At 42.5% G+C, this 16346-nt stretch overlaps 1 long non-coding RNA gene across 1 annotated transcript in view; it reads left to right on the top strand.

Annotated features, from left to right (window-relative positions):
- The first annotated feature begins 3521 nt into the window (after window positions 1-3521).
- Window positions 3522-16346, top strand: part of LOC146348577 (uncharacterized) — a 74457-nt gene continuing 61632 nt past the window's right edge. Inside the window, exon 1 of the long non-coding RNA XR_014789931.1 lies at window positions 3522-3752. This is a non-coding gene — a long non-coding RNA (uncharacterized LOC146348577). The remainder of the gene's footprint in view (window positions 3753-16346) is intronic.

The following is a 16346-nucleotide window of genomic DNA, read 5'->3' as shown; positions in this document are numbered from 1 at the left end:
AGTTTCTAGTTAAGAATGTCACAATCATTATAACCACAATTTTAAGCAAAACTCCAGAACACACTTTCTGGCCATTCAAATGTGTCATTTCTTCTAGTGAATTTCTGCTTCTGTTCATATTAGGACTTCTGCCTCTCTCTAGTCCCTTTATTTCAACAGAAATGCCCTTCGGTTTTTAACTCCTAACAGCTTTCCTAAAGCCATAACCTGCTTTGTCTGCTGTTTAATAGAAAATCAATAATGCTGTAATACAATGAAATTAACATTGATTTATTTCATTGTAACTGGCAGCTAAACCAATAAGGTATTAGTCAATGTGCTCATAGTGGGAGGTCCAACTGGTCTCTCCAAACCTGATGCATTTCTCTTTGCTAATAATTAATTACAAAATCTGGCATGAGGTTTGTAGAAGAGATTAAGACAGAATTTCAACTACTGGTAGTTCTTGGAAGTAATGAGAAAAATGGGAGCCATCAAATTGAAATGCACGTCAAGGTAGGCATTCTATGTGCAATGGCTTACAAGTTCCTCCTGGGGATGTGAGCTGGCTGAGTGCATACAGCAAATGAAACTGGCAAAATGTAGAAGAGCTTTGGTATCTTGAGACTGGTGAGGGGAAGGTTAGGAAGGATTGTTAAACTATCTGTTACTCTGGAGACCCAGACTTGGCTTCCTTGACTTTCATAGACTCTCCCTATGACCTTGGACAAATACCTCCAGTCCCTATTTCTCAAAATCAGATGTTTATTTATGTGATTATCAAACAAATATACCTAATGCTAACCTTTAGGTTTCAGATAGTGCAAAAGATAAGGTAAAAATATAATCTTATTCTATTGTTTGTATAGTCTTCTATCTCTGTGTTGTATCTAGAACCTTTCAAATTTATCCTTAACTCTTCTTTAATCCATCTTCCAAACATATTTCACATTCTCATGTCACCCAGTCCAGAGAGCTGACAGACCAGGGCTAGATCTACACCTTGTGTCATATTATTACGATTTCATCATGGTAATGCTATTTCCCTCTTGCACATAGGACACACTATGAATTTGTTGCGGTATATTGGATAATGTGGAATAAAAAGCAGGAAATAATAACACCACAATAACGGAATATAGAATGTGTAATGTGTCCCAACAGTTATCAGTGCACTTCAATATCATAATAAAGCAGTAGTGTTGATCTAAGCTCAGAATCCTTCCCATGTTATGTCCCCAAGGAACCATACGTCTCTCTCTCTCTCTGGAATAATGCTGTTCAGCCATTTGTGTTTGTTCTTGGTTATGGTAAGCAGTTAGAAGGCGGAGTTGTTGGAATAGTGTGTTTAAGTGAAGATGGAAAGCAGAGAGATCATGACATAGAAATCAGAAGAAAGAAGCTAGGACGGAGAGCACTGCAGAGGAATATAAGAATATAAGAAGAGCCATGCTGGAACAGACCCAGGGTCCATCTAGTCCACTCCAGCATTCTGTTCACATAGTGGCCATCAAGCCAAGGAACCCACAAGCAGGGCATAAGTGCAACAGCACCCTCCCACCCATGTTCCCCAGCAACTGGTGTACATAGGCTCACTGCCTCTGGTACTGGAAGTAGCACATAGTTATCAGGACTAATAGCCATCAATAGCCTTCTTCTCCATAAATTTGTTCAACCCTCTTTTAAAGCCGTCCAAATTGGTGGCCATCATTACATCCTGTAGCAGCAAATTCTGTAGTTTAACTATGTGCCATGTGAAGAAGTACTTCCTTTTATCTGTCCTGAATCTCCCACCAATGAGCTTCATAGGATGACCCCAGGTTCTAGCATTTTGAGAGAGAAAAAAAATTGTCTCCCTATCCATATTCGCCACACCATGCATAATTTTGTAGACCTCTATCATGTCTCCCCTTACCCTCCTTTTTTCCAAGCTAAACAATCCCAGCTGTTGTAACCTTCTCTCATAGGGGAGATGCTCCACCCCTTGATCATTTTAGTTGCCCTTTTCTGCACTTTTTCCAGCTCTTTTTTTAGGCGTGGTGACCAGAACTGGACACAGTATTCCAAGTGTGGTCGCACCATAGATTTCTATAAGGGTCGTATGATATTGGCAGTTTTATTCTCAATTCCTTTCCTAATTATGCCTAACATGGAGTTTGCCTTTTTTACAGTGGCTGCATACTGGGTTGACATCTTCATTGAGCTGTCCATCACAAGCCCAAGATCTCTTTCCTGGTTGGTCCCTGCTAGCTCAGATCCCATTCCCATCAGGCTATACTTGAAGTTGGGATTTTTTGCCCCAACGTGCCCCATACTTGAAGTTGGGATTTTTTGCCCCAATGTTACACTTGCTTACATTGAACCACATTGGTCCTAATACAGATCCCTGTTGGACCCCACTATTGACTTCCCTCCATTGGGAGAATTTACAATTTATTCCTACTCTCTGCTTTCTGTTCTTTAACCAGTTACTGATCCACAAGAGGACCTCTTCTCAGAAGTCTTTGGTGAGGGACTTTGTCAAAAGCCTTTTGGAAGTCGAAGTAAACAATGTCTACCAGATCACCCCTGTCTACATGTTTACTGACACTCTCAAAGAACTCTAAAAGGTTAGTGAGACAGAACTTACCTTTGTGGAAGCCATGTTGATTCTTTTTCAGCAGGCTTGTCCTTCTACATGCTTACTAATTTTATCTTTAATAATGCCTTCAACCAATTTACCTGGAACAGACTTTAAGCTAACGGGCCTGTAATTTCCCCCACAATCCCTGTTTGAGAACTGGTGTTACATTGGCCATCTTCCAGTCCTCTAGTATAGAGGCTGATCTTAGGGACATGTTGCATATTTTGGTTAGAAGATCAGCAATTTCATATCTGAGTTCTTTGAGAACTCTAGGATGGATATCATCTGGGCCCGGTGATTTATTTGCTTTCAATTTATCAATAAGGTTGAGAACTTCAACTTTTACCACCACTATTCCCCTCAGTTCCTCAGACTCCCTTTCTGAAAACATCAGTTCAGGCGCAGGTATCTGTCCTATATCTTCTGCAGTGAAGACGGATGAAAATAATTCATTCAGCTTCTCTGCAGTCTCCTTGTCTTCCTTCAGTATTCCTTTAACTCCATTGTCATCCAGTGGTCCAACTGCCTCTCTAGCTGGTTTTCTGCTTCTGATATATTTAAAGAATTCTTTATAGTTGGCCTTGATGTTGTTAGCGATATGCTCTTCAAAATACTTTTTTGCATCTCTTATTCTGCTTGCATCGCCTTTATGTAAGACCCAGACTCCAGTGACAAAAGAAGCTGAGCTGAAAGCAAGAAGGCTGGAAGCTGCACTGCTAAATGATTAGGATGAGCTGAAAGAAATGGTAGAAAGTAGGGAAACTGTCTAGACAAGTTTAGATGGAAATATTCTGTGTGTGTTCTGGACACGCACACCTGTTATTTTCATTATCTAATGATGTCATGGTTAACTGCTAAAACTGTTTATAGATCTGTTCTGTCCCCCACCCCAGAAACTGAAAAATTGCTAGTTTTAATTGCAGCTTTTCAGAACCTTCAGCAAGGCAGTTTTTGTTTTGTTGTTGTTAAAAGATCTTTTAACAAGAAAAAGAACTACTACTACTACTTACTCAGCTTTCAGGCACTCAGCAAACAGCAGCGCAGGAAGGCCCAAGGGAGGAAGTCCTGGTTAAGTCCTTTATGGAGCTTTTCAGAAAGCTCAAGCAACCAGAGAGGCTGCAAGGACACAACGGGGTAAAAATAAAGTAAGGTAAGCACTGAAGCCCTGCACACTTGAGACATTTCTTTGAAACTCTCACCCTTCCCCCCAATTTTCAGGCGCAATTTCCTTTTACCCTCCCCACAACAAATGGTTGAAAATAAATAGATTGAAAAATTCTGCACAATGCTAGCTTTACCATCACACAAGCACAATATAATATGAAAGACTGAAAAATGTTGCTGTGCTCTCAGTCCAACAAAAACAGTGACAAGCAGAGACAGACAGCCACAGACTGTGCTGCATCCCTGGCCACCCCATGAAACCACAACTTGTATTCAGTGTTCCTTGCTCAGTGTGCAGCATTAGTAAGTACATTCTTGCATTAATCCCAGCACCTAAAACTGCAGAATTTCACTGAGCAGATGAGTTGCAAAGATTCTTAAGCAGCCATTTGTTGGTACATCATGCTTAACTGGTGATTAAATGCACTTATTTATATACAAAGTCTACCCACAATAGTAGGTAAAGTATCAACGTATGTCTGTGAACAGGGGCACGGAGGGCAATTTTCAGTGCCCGTGGACTTCTCTGGGGGTTTGGGGAGGAGGATGAATCATGCAACTCAGTGATCCAGATGGAGCATCTACATCACATGTGATGATAGTTGCATAGGGTTCTCCACAAAACAAAGATTTTTTACTGTCCCAGGGAGCAAATGCCCCAGGCTTGTGCTGCTGCTTAATTTCTTAAATGAGGGATTCCTGTGCTGAGGACTGCTTTGAAATCTTGCCCTCCGCTCTGTTACCAAATGGTGGGGTGAAGGACAGAAGTAATTACCTACTGCAAACACAGTTCAAGCCGTTTAGTAATGAAGGTCATTTATTGAGATTTATTGCAAAACTATAATATTGTGATGAGTCATCTAGACATTTTCCTCCCTGGCTAGGCACAGGGACTCTCTGATGATATTCTTATGGCATCTGTAGCTTTGGCTAATGGATGGTATAGAAATGTAATAAATACATCTATATTTATGTCTTTCATTGGCTGAGGCTTGGGAGAACCAAGGGATCTTGCCCCAGCAATAGCAATTTACTAACCATATTCAACTTAAAGATTTCTAAAAAGTTTTTAGTTTAGGTAATTTTGCTATTAGTATGTTATGGCAGCCATTTATGTATGTTATGTAAACCAAACTTACTGTTTCCAGACAGCTAGTCTTAGCATATTCTCTCTCTTATGTTCTACTCTTGGGAACCACAGGGCTCCTTTCATAAAATGGTTGATACCTGGTTCAGACGCGAGATGTACAAGAATTTTGTTTCTGTTCACAAATCGTCAGAACGTGCCCCATTTGCAACCCTGAATGCAAATGGGAGCATGTTTCTAAAAAAAAAAAAGCTTGCACATTCTTGAGCTTGCAATTACATTTTAAAAAGTCAATCCTTCTTAAAAGATGTACACATTGTAAAATGTGCATTTTCAGAAAATATGCCTTTTCATGCTTTAGTCAATGGAGAGGAGGTGCACCTTTGGGTGCATGCTTTTCAGAAAAATGAACACTTTTCCCATTCAGAACAGAAAAGAAAAAGTTGCTTGTGTTTGAGAATGGGAATGAGGCAAAATGAGATTCAAGAAGGAAAATGGAACACCTCAATGAGTTCATTGGTTCTCCAATCCCTGGTTCGGACTCTTCAGGTGGACTGATGATTGGGTACTACATCCTTCTCTTTGATCCCAGACATGTGAGAGCTGCCAGTAGTGAAGTAAAGGGTTGTGAACCGCCCAGAGAGCTTTGGCTATTGGATGGTATAGAAATGTAATAAATAAAATGTTCTGCACCTGTTTGATGCCCTCCGGGGCTGATTCCTTGCTCAGATTAGGACACAGGTGTAGTTAACAATACTTGATGGGCATCACGGCTGCCATGTAAATAAAGGAACAAATCCAAGCTGTTTTGCCAGATCATTTTCAGTGTTCTAATTGGCATTGGCAGTCTCTTACCTTCCAACAGACAGGCAGAGAGAGCCACAGGTTTGTAAACAACTACAGTGGTGCAGCCAGGTAATTTCTGACTCTGGCATTAATGGTCTTATGTGGGGGTGAGCTTTAGATGAACATGTGTATTATTTCAGTTACTGTATGAAGCACACAACTAACGTTTATCTTCTCCCCATCTCCCATCATTTTCTGTTTTATAACAGCTTCTAAATTCCTCACACATTAGAGGAAAAAAAGCTTGCCAACCCTGATTTTTTTTTTTTTTAAAAAGAGTAATACACTGAGCTTGCACAGTTTCACATTTTAAACTCATTTAAATCATAGCACCATCATGACTACAGGAATAAAATAGAGTTTTCTTCTGCTGCCCTGATGTAAAGTCATTTACTTGGGAAAAAGCACACACACACACCCGGACTATATCTATATCTATATATGCAAGAAGGGACACTGCAGCAAGCAGTGTCAGCCCTGGTGAGCCCCAGCATTTTATGTGCAGTGATTTTGAAAGTAGGTTGATTTTCCTTCTATCAACCTGGCTTGGAAAACAGTCCTATAGGGGTACATGAGTCAGTCCCTTCAGCTGGCAATACCTCTGGGAGAAATTAATAATTAAATATTAAACACACATGACAGAAAATGTATGTAAAATCAAGTTGTTTTCTGTTCCTCACAAGATACAGCATTTTTCTTTTATGCTGCTTCCACCTTGGGCATCTTATTTAGACATTCTCTTTCACTTATATTTGTAAATGCTACCTGTGCATTTCTGAGGCCAATTTAAAGTGCTGGTTGTGGCCTTAGGACTCAATCCTATGCATGTTTGGACAGAAAAATGTCCTACAACTTCCATGCTGGCTGGGGAATGCCGAGAATTGTAGGACTTTTTTCTGTCTAAATGTGTATAGGATTGCACCTTTAAAGCCATAAATGGGACCACATTACTTGAAGGACCACCTTCACCCATAGCAGCCTGCCTTCACTTTAAGACCAGCAACAGAGGCCCTTCTCACTTGTCCACCATTGAGGGCAGTTAGGTGGGCAAATACACAAGAGAGGGCCTTTTCCACAGTGGGCCCACATCTCTGGAATGCATTGTCATCAGGGATCCATCAGGCCCCATCACTGCAGACATTTAGGAAGGCCCTGAAGACTTCGTTGTTTTCTCTGGCCTTCCCTGATTAGGTTTTATTAGACTGTTCTGGCTTGCAGCTGAAATTGTATTGTAGATTTTTAGTACTGTCTAGGCCAAACTTTTTATTGCTGGTGTTTGATGTTTTAATGAATTTTTGCTGTTTTATTACTTTATCGATTTTAATTATGTAGGATTTTATTGTTGTATGCTGCCTTGGGAGGATTCCTGCCCTGGAAAGTGGCTTAGAAATATTTTAAATACATAAAGGCAGGCAAGTAGGTAGGCAGATCCAAATCCCCCCACAATCTGCCCCCTTTTAAGCCATTCCTTTTACATTTCTATAAAAATGCCACAGCCCTCAGAACACAAACAATGTTTTCTGTAATACCTCTAACCTGTTATGATAAAGTGCCTTATGAGGAGAGGCTTTCTTTATGCAGTCAAAACATAGCTGAGAATTGTTCCCTTGGACCTCCTGCTCTGCTCATGGACCACTTCACAGGTGGAGAGGGGGATCCATTATCATGTATGACCCTTGGGATGCCCTTCCAGGGACCATTGGATTACAGCCTAACATTCCTAAACTTTAATGGACGTATAATTAATATCTTTCTTAAAGAAATACTGTTTTACTAACTCCTAACCCCCATTTAAACACCTCCCGTGCTCATACACAACAGGCTTAACTGCCATGTTTTGGGTTCAGCTAGCAGGACTCTACAGGAAGCCATGAAGAGCTAATGAGAAAGCGTGCAAAGAAGAAACTTCCCTAGTGGGTGCTTGTACACATTTATAAAACTCTTCTACTCATGGACTAGATAGAATAATAGCCGGACTCAGTAAAGCAGATCTCCATAAAAGTGCTTTCACACTTTGCATTTAAGTGGGTCAAAGGGCTGTTGGAGAATGTTTCTCCACCAGTCTCAGCCATTGCATGAAGGGGAAAGTGTGTCTGCCCAGCCTCTAATATTCCTGTTACACATCCAAGTGGGAGTATAATATTCAAATACAGCCTACATGTGTAAAATCCAACACGCGTCATCCAAAACTTAATTAATTAAACATCTCATAAAATAGATTTCTCTAGGCATCGTACAACATAATTTAAAACACAATAATCACATTGCAATTAAAACAATAACACAGCATAAAACCAACAGACATACCGACACAGCATAAAATATAACAGGGATGCAAAAATCAAAACCACATCTGATCCAGGAGTTAATACCCCACAGCAGGGACTAAAATAGTAGATCTTAAACACTAGAAGTACTATAGCCTGGGAGAACCTGAATGTCTTATCCTGGCATCCAAAATATAGCAGTGTAGGCTACAGACAAGCTTTCCTTGAGAGAACATTCCAGATCTGGGGTGGGGGCCATCACTGGAAAAGCTCTCTCTGTTGTTGCTACCCTCTGAGCCTCAGAACAATGGGGGACTTGAAGAAGGGCTTTTGTGGATAACCTTTATACACAGTTAGGTATATATGGGAAGAGGTGTTCCTTCAGGTATGGAGGTAGCAAACTGTATAGAGCTTTTAGCCCACAAAATTAATAATATCAATCGGCAATTGATGCACATTGGATTTGACATGTAATGGCTGTATTTGTCCTGCATGGATGTGCAGGAACACTGGAGGTGGGAGAGAGATGCTGGGGGTGGGGGGAGGACAGGTATGCTGTTGCTGCTTCAAGCAATCAGCCATTTAGGCAGAGAAATAATGTCTGACGTGGTCCAAAGTGAATCACACTGCAGCCTAATACAAAACCATGACAAAAACTGCTTACATTAGTTTCCCAAAGCACATTGTTAAATTCAACAGCTGTACTGTGTCTCAAAGTCTTGTGGAGCCTCTGGGTAATGTGAATAATGAGGCCCTACCACACAGGCAGACCCTCAGAAAATAAATCACACTTGATTTTTTTCTCCCAAAGCAAATACTGTGCAAATTAAAGCTTGGATTTTCAGGATGCTAACCAAAAACCTCCACTGCTCATTTAAACATTTCTCTTGCCAGAGATAACTAGCCAGCTGAAGATTTGCATTTCTACATGATTTTCATTTTCAGAAATATGCCTATCATCTCTCATGCCATCCATTTCAACAGAAGTTACAGGGTCTTGACCTTCTGGCAGCTCTGCTCCCCAAACTTGCAGAGCCATGCCTTACGGTGGGACTTCATTTCAAATTACAGTTTTGATTAAAATTTGAGAATGAAACACAGTGATAAGTATACTAACCTCCCCTCTGCCTCAGTACATACCAATTCAAAGTTGACAGCTAGGGAAGTCTGAGAAATTTATTTCAGTTCCTTTTTTATCGGGATATAACCAGCTCACACCTTCCAGATCGAACAAGGACTCAGATGCAATCTGCAGTTCAAGTCTGTACATTTCCAAGCTTGCAACATGATTCGGGGACAAAACAAATTGTATTCAATAGCATGCATACGTTTGAAAACTGCTCATGAAAAATGTGTACTTTTGAAAAATGTGCACAAATATGCTTTAATCAGTAGGAAAAGAATGTGTACACATTTCAAAGATACACACAATTGATGTGTACATATGGGAAAATATGCACGGATTTTCATGTGAAAAGAAAAAAGAAAGCTTGCAACTTGATATGGAGTCGAGTCAAAATGAGCTTCAAGATGGAATTCAGAGAATTTCAGTGAGCTCGAATTTTACTGATTTGCACATCCCTATCGACAAGAGAATACTATATTTTGAAAATGAATATGTGAATACCTCCTTGTGCACTTTAGTGCATAAGCCTTTATGAAATGGAGAAGAAACAACACTTTGTAGATGAGCAGCTCATATACCACTGTAGGCATACTCATTTATACCCAATACTAATATTCCTTGTTTTGGGTTGAAGTACATATTACATGCAAACATATGTAAAGATGGGTTTTTTGTTTGAGAAGCTGCTTTGGGAGAGGGTGATTTGGAATGGTAAGTGGTGGGAGGGAGGGACGGGGTGCCTAGCCCTTTCCCACCCACCACTCAACATTATCCCCCCTCCCCAAACCTGTTTTTCCATTCACAGGGTTCCAGATACGTTGGAAACATGTTTGAGGGCAAACACACATTTGAAACCCAGCAAGGGGTGTGTGTGCACACGTGAGTGTGTATGTTGGCAGGGGAGATAGTGGAAGGGATGACTTGGAGTGGGGTATTGGTGGATGGAAAAACAGTTAAGCATTCAGTTGCTGGAAAGTATCCAGTCAAAACAAAGCCACAATAAATAACTAGGCAAGTATAGAAAAAAACTTATATTTGTGTATGTAAATGTCTATTTGTATGTTCTGGAACAATGAACAATTGTGAAAAAAGCTTATATATTCCATCCAGAACTAAAAAGAAGAAAACTCATACCAAGAAAACTCTAACTCCAGGTTTTCTTGTCAATAGAACATAGCTGGGGTTCTAATTCTGATAAGCAATAAAACACTTGATGGACTGTTATGACACTAGGTTTACATTTTAGGATCATAAAACTGCTTCTTGGTATTGCCTGTATCTCAGAGAAAAGGATTGGTAAGTAGGTGGGTAGGTGGGAAGGAAGAAATTTAGAGATCCAAATGTTACTCACTGTAATAGAAAGGGTTCTGCATTCCTACTGCAATTCTACCATCGTACATTTAATAGCTTACAAACCACATATTTTACATCAACGTCTGCTGTTAAGAAAACTTGGTATTGTTTCCCCACCTCCATAAACTTGTTCTAGGTCATATACCAGGGGTGTCGAACCTCTTTCAGCCTGAGAGCTGAATTCAATTTTGGAGAAGCTTTTGGGGATCTTATTCCAGTTGTGGGTGGGACCAAAGGAAAAATGGGGGTGGAGCCAAAGGCAAAGGAGGTGGGGCCACAAATACCTGCATATTTTAGCTTAAAGCTCTTATTGCTAGTAACTAAGTGGTATAAAAGGTGGGAAACCACCAAATGATTGGCCATGGGGGAAAGGGGTGAGGCCAGCAGAAAGGGGCATGGCCATCTGGGCAACCACAGAGGGCCAGATTTGGCTCCTAGGCAGGCCAGTTTTGGCCCACAGGCCTGAGGTTCAACATGCCTGTCCTATACTGATCATCAGCTGTGTTGACATTGGGTCCCCTATTACTCACAGATTTGTTGAACGCATAACCCCTATGCAAGAGTTATATTCTCTGTGAAATTTACATTGTATGGTGAGAGAGCAGGGCTGCATGCACTAGCCCCACCCCTACCATCACATTTATTTATTTTATTTATTTATTACATTTATATCCCACCTTTCTTCCATCATGGAACTCAAGGTGGCTACATGTGGTTCCCAGGTGTTCTCCCCTCTGAGCACTGACCAGACCCAGACCTGCTTAGCTTCAGCAAGGTGGCGGCCTCATGTGCTTTCAGACCATGCCCTGGGATCACATCCTGTGCTGTCACTACCCCTACACGGTCCACACATTGGGGGAAGGTCTGAAGGGAGGGAAGCCTGCTGAACAGGCATATGCTGTCCCAGGGAGCTGGAACCCTGAGTGCATAGGGCAGTATAATGCCCAGGGACAGCCTATGCACATTTGGAAAGCTTTCTCCCTCAGACCTTCCACAGGATGTGATGGTCCCACTCCGTCTCTCCATGCAGTGTAAATTGTACGGAAAATATAATGCCTGCATAAAGCCATATTTAGGTTATATACAAGGGCATTGCTTGGACTAGGGGTTTCAACAAGATTCCAGTGTAAGCAATGATGTCAGCTCAAGCGTTAAGAAGACTATGTAACTGGGAACAGGAATAAGGGACCATGTTAGGGAAAAGATACAACTCAGTTTTATTCGTCAGTACAATAAAAATCCCCACACGGTCCCAGTACAATACATCTGCTCACAAGGCTCTACTACTACTATGAGTGAGTAGATCCAGGTTTTAGCTCCAAGTTCACATTTTCTTGGAGCTTAAGGGGGGAAATACAAGGGAAAAATATTTGGGATGCTTGCTTTGATGACTGGCAAAACAAATCTCCACAAATGTTTGAATAATTAAATGATTCATTTGAAGCAGGAGGGAGTATTCCTCTGAGATGGACAATACTCTTGACAGCACTTTATGTCAAATTTCCAATGATTCTGTTGTATTAATATAATTACCAGGCAATCAATTTCAATAACTGTAATCATGGACCCATATTTCATTCCTCAATTACCACCCTTATTAGAATTGTTTCTAAATCATCACCTCCTCAAAGAACCCATTGCTAAAATGATTTCTGAAAAGAGAACAATTCAATAATTACTCTCCATGTTAAGCCAATTAGCCCAGTAGCAGCAGAGCAGAAAGGCATTCTGGCTCCCTGGGACTTCATCAGTGATAACTGCTGAAACCTCAAGGTAGCAAAGTAGGGTTGTTGCGTTCTCTCTCGCTCTCGCTCTCATTACTCTTAAAGGATTTTTCCCCCCGCAGCCAAATGATAAATGTGACTGTATGAAACCACTTCAAGTCACAGAACAGGAAGACATATATGGAGGTAATTACTGTAATGGCACGTTGTATTGGTTGCCTCTTACATGGCCCCATTGTGCACATTTTGCATATTGTGTCTTTTGAGACACACATACCCTCCATGCGTGGGGCATTTACTATGAACCAGAGCATTCATGAGTACATTTATATGCCAGTAGATCACAACCATATGACCAATCCAGCCCCTTTGGGGGGGCTGGATTCCTAAAACTCCCAGCATTCAACTCCCAACACAAGTCCTACAACAGAGCAAAGGGCTGGATGCGCCCGATCTCGGAAGCTAAGCAGGGTCAGCCGTGGTTAGTACTTGGGTGGGAGACTGCTTGGGAATCAAGCTTCCTGCATTGAGCAGGGGGTTGGACTCAATGGTTTTGTAGGCCCCTTCCATCCCTATGATTCTATGAAACTCCCAGCATTCCCCAGTCAAGCTTTCCAAATGTGCATAGGCTGTCCCCAGAAGATGAAAAATATAATGCCCTATGCACTCAGGGTTCTAGCTCACCGGGACGGCATGTGTGTGCACAGCCTCAGCAGGCTTCCCTCCCTTCAGACTTTTCCCCAGTGTGTGGACAGTGTGAGGTACATGACCATTCCACCTACATGAGCAGGTCCTACCTGATGGCAATTGTATGCTCGCATATTCACAAAATGCCCTAGTGATGATGGACAGTTATCATAGTTCCCACCATGGGTACAAAATACATGCTGGGACCACGCGTGAAACAGTTCAGTTTTTACAGCACAATCCTATGCATGTTTAGACAGAAAAAAGTCCCACAACTCCCACCATTCCCCAGCCAGGATTGCACTCTTAAGGATCCAGTCAAGAAATCCTTTTCAAAGACATCCATTTTTAAAAGGTGTTTAAGGATCCATTCAAGAAATCATATTCCAGATCTTTATAACGATTTTAGTACAGTTAGGAAGAAACAGGAATGGCTTAATTTCACTAAACTGTCTTACTGTTCCATGTTATGTGTGAATGTATTCTCTTCATAGGTGGGGCGTAACTTTGATGCTTTACAGTGCATGTCTACTCTGAAGTAAGTGTCTCTGGGCTCACTGGGACTGACTTCCAATTGAGTTTGAATAGGATTACAGCTTCAATGGTACCAGTGGGATATCTAACACCCTGACAAGTGTGTATAGGATTGCAGCATTAATCTTTCTAAACACCAGTCAGACAGACCTAGTTCTGTATGATACAAGCGGAAACAACCTTGTCATGCTGCTGACATATTATTCTCCTTTCCTTAATTGAAATATGCTATTCACAGTAATGGGAATTTTCATTCCCAACTACCATGGGACCAGTTGAGCCCACTGAAATAATAAGAAAACAAATCTTCACCTTGATGTATATACTGGCCTCATGGGTTTTCTTTTTTCAGTTAAACTTAATTACAATATACCAGTGCTTGTTTCCATTCTGACATGCCAGTCTTAAACACAGGGCTGGCCCTAGGATAAAAAGTGCCTTGTGTGAGGCGTGCCTTTGGTGCCCCTCTCACCCCATGGTCAGCCTTGCAGGGCTACCCAGAGGGTTTATGGGGCCTGGCACAGGTGTGATGTTGGGGGCCCTGCTGCTGCCCCTTACAAGGACTTGTGCATATGTGTACAAAGCTGGGGAAAACATGAGAGAATTATTGCTTGCACAGACTACATCTGAGAATTCTCATCTGCAGCTCCTCCTTGCCCTGGGATCAAGCAGAATGATAGGTATGCTTCATTTTTTCTTTCCTGGGAATATGGGGAAAGAAATTGAGTTGTGCTTCTCCTGAGTACCTCCACCAAATTCCAAACCCTTTCTGGCAGAGCGTCTTTCAGTTTCCTGAGCTCAGTCTCACAGGTCTTCTGGCAGGAAGACCTGCTATCCTATCCACTGAGAACAACATTGCTCAAAACCTTGATCTCTCAGCCACTGTGCTACAGTTTGCAGAAGCCAAAGCTCTAAAAGCTAGGGCTGTGCATGGACCCCCTGATCCAACTTGGAACCTGAATCGGGCCTTCTGAGGTAGGCCCAACTCGGGCTAATTCACCCTTCCCCAACCCGCCTCGGCCTATGAAGCTGAAGCAGGATTTGGACATCCGAATCCCGCTCCCCCGCCCCAACATGCTGCCCAGCCACCAGCATATTGCCTGGGCCCTTGTTCCAGGGGAGCCGCCACTGCTGCCGCAGGAAAAGCTGCTGCTGGGGAAGGCACTGCCCACGAAAATGCAGCCCTCCAACCGCCACAGGCACGAGGGCAGGAGTTGCACTCCAACTGTGCTCTCCCCTTTCCTTGGAAGGAGGAGGGTGCCCGGTTGGAGGACGACTCCTGCCTCTGCTCAAGCCTTCATGGGTTCCTTGCTTGCAAGGAGCCTATGAATGCTTGAGTCAGGTCTCAGAGGCAGGAAGGAGGGGAGGGCGCCCGGTTGAAGGCTGACTCCTGACAGGGTGGGCTGCTGTCGCCACCAGCTCCTAGGCCCTCTGGATGTGCGCCAAGAGCCACCTTGTTCCAGGGAATGGGGGAGCCATTTTCCCCTGTTTTTGCACCATGGCTGTGCCTACGATTGGCAGATCCATGATTGCTCTGGTTCAGTCTGTGGAGGCAGATGTGCTCTGTGATATGTTGGTGGTTTGGGGGATTTGCTCTGCAAAAATCTAGGGATGTCAGAGAATTCCGCCACAGACTGAAATGGGATTGAATTCCCTTCAGTCCATGCCACGGAATCCCCTGAGGAACGGCACCATGAGATCCTGCAGAGCCAGCAGTCCTGCGGCTTTTTTTTTGTCATCCGCACGGAGTCACGAAATTTTCGTAAATAAAAACGCAAGGTAGTATATTCTGATAATAAATTCGTAAGTTTAAAAAAAAAAAATGAATTGTGCTCACTGCCTTGTTTGTGGGTATTCTTTTTCAATTGAAATCCTCCGTCTCTGTTTACTTTCAGTCAAAACACTTCCTCCTCCTAGGGCTTCCCAAAAGAAGGCTGTCCTAGGGGTGCCTGAGCGATGCCCTCTTTATTTAAAGCAACGCTGTTTTAAAGAAAGAAAAAACCTTTTAAAATGACCATGCCGGTCTAGAGCCCTGCACGAGGTATTATTCTCCCTGCTAAGCTTTATATTTCCACATTCAGCATTGTTGACGTTCTGAGGCTAAAATGGAGAGGAGACCCAACTCTGTGCATGTCTACTCAGAAGTAAGTCTTATTGAGTTCAATGCGACTTACTCCTACACATGTCAGCACCCCACTTGCCCCTAGCTCAGCTTTGTATTTCCACATCCAGCTCATTATCAAACCTCCTGTTAGTTATCTCAGAAGACCCTTGGGTGAATGGTGGTGGTGGTGGGGTTACTGCATGTCTCAGGGCAGGGGAAAAAATACATAAATATCTACAAGAAATAGCCTTTCTTACGGAAGTTACGCAGACTCACAGAGATGGCTGGGCACCGGAATTACGGTTGTCGGTACGGATTTATCTTGGTAATTTTCGATGCAGAAAAAAAAGAGAATTCCAGGGCTTGTGAATGATGGTACGGAGCACTGGCCGCAAACTGTGGAAGTCAAGCAGCACGGAAGGTGCACAATTCGTACATCCCTACAAAAATCATATGAAATCAAGAGGATCCCTGCCAAGGATCCATGTTTTTGCACTGTGGCTGTGCCCACGAGTGGCGGATCAGTGATTTTTCTGGTTCGGTCCACAGAGGCAAATGTGCTCTGTGACTGTATGGTGGTTTTGTGGATCTCCCCTTTAAAAATGATATGAAATCATGAGGATCCCTTTTTGATTTTATGGATCCTTGTTTTACCCAGTCCCAATAGCATGCACTTTCTTCTTGGCTTTGTTCTGCCAAAGGAAAGTGGGAAGAGTTAAGGCTTCTTCTGCCATGCCTGGCAGAGACTGGAGCAGTTGCTCCCAGGGGCTAGGACTGCAGCGGAGAGAGAAATGCCATGGAGCTTCCCTCTCAGCTCCTGTCCCATCCTGCTGCTGCTGCTGCCGCCACCAC

This window comes from Heloderma suspectum, chromosome 4 (genome assembly GCF_057233095.1).
Source record: "Heloderma suspectum isolate Gila_16-S chromosome 4, 16-S_ref, whole genome shotgun sequence".
Lineage (NCBI taxonomy): Eukaryota > Metazoa > Chordata > Lepidosauria > Squamata > Helodermatidae > Heloderma > Heloderma suspectum.
This window is presented reverse-complemented; position numbering and strand designations above follow the sequence as displayed.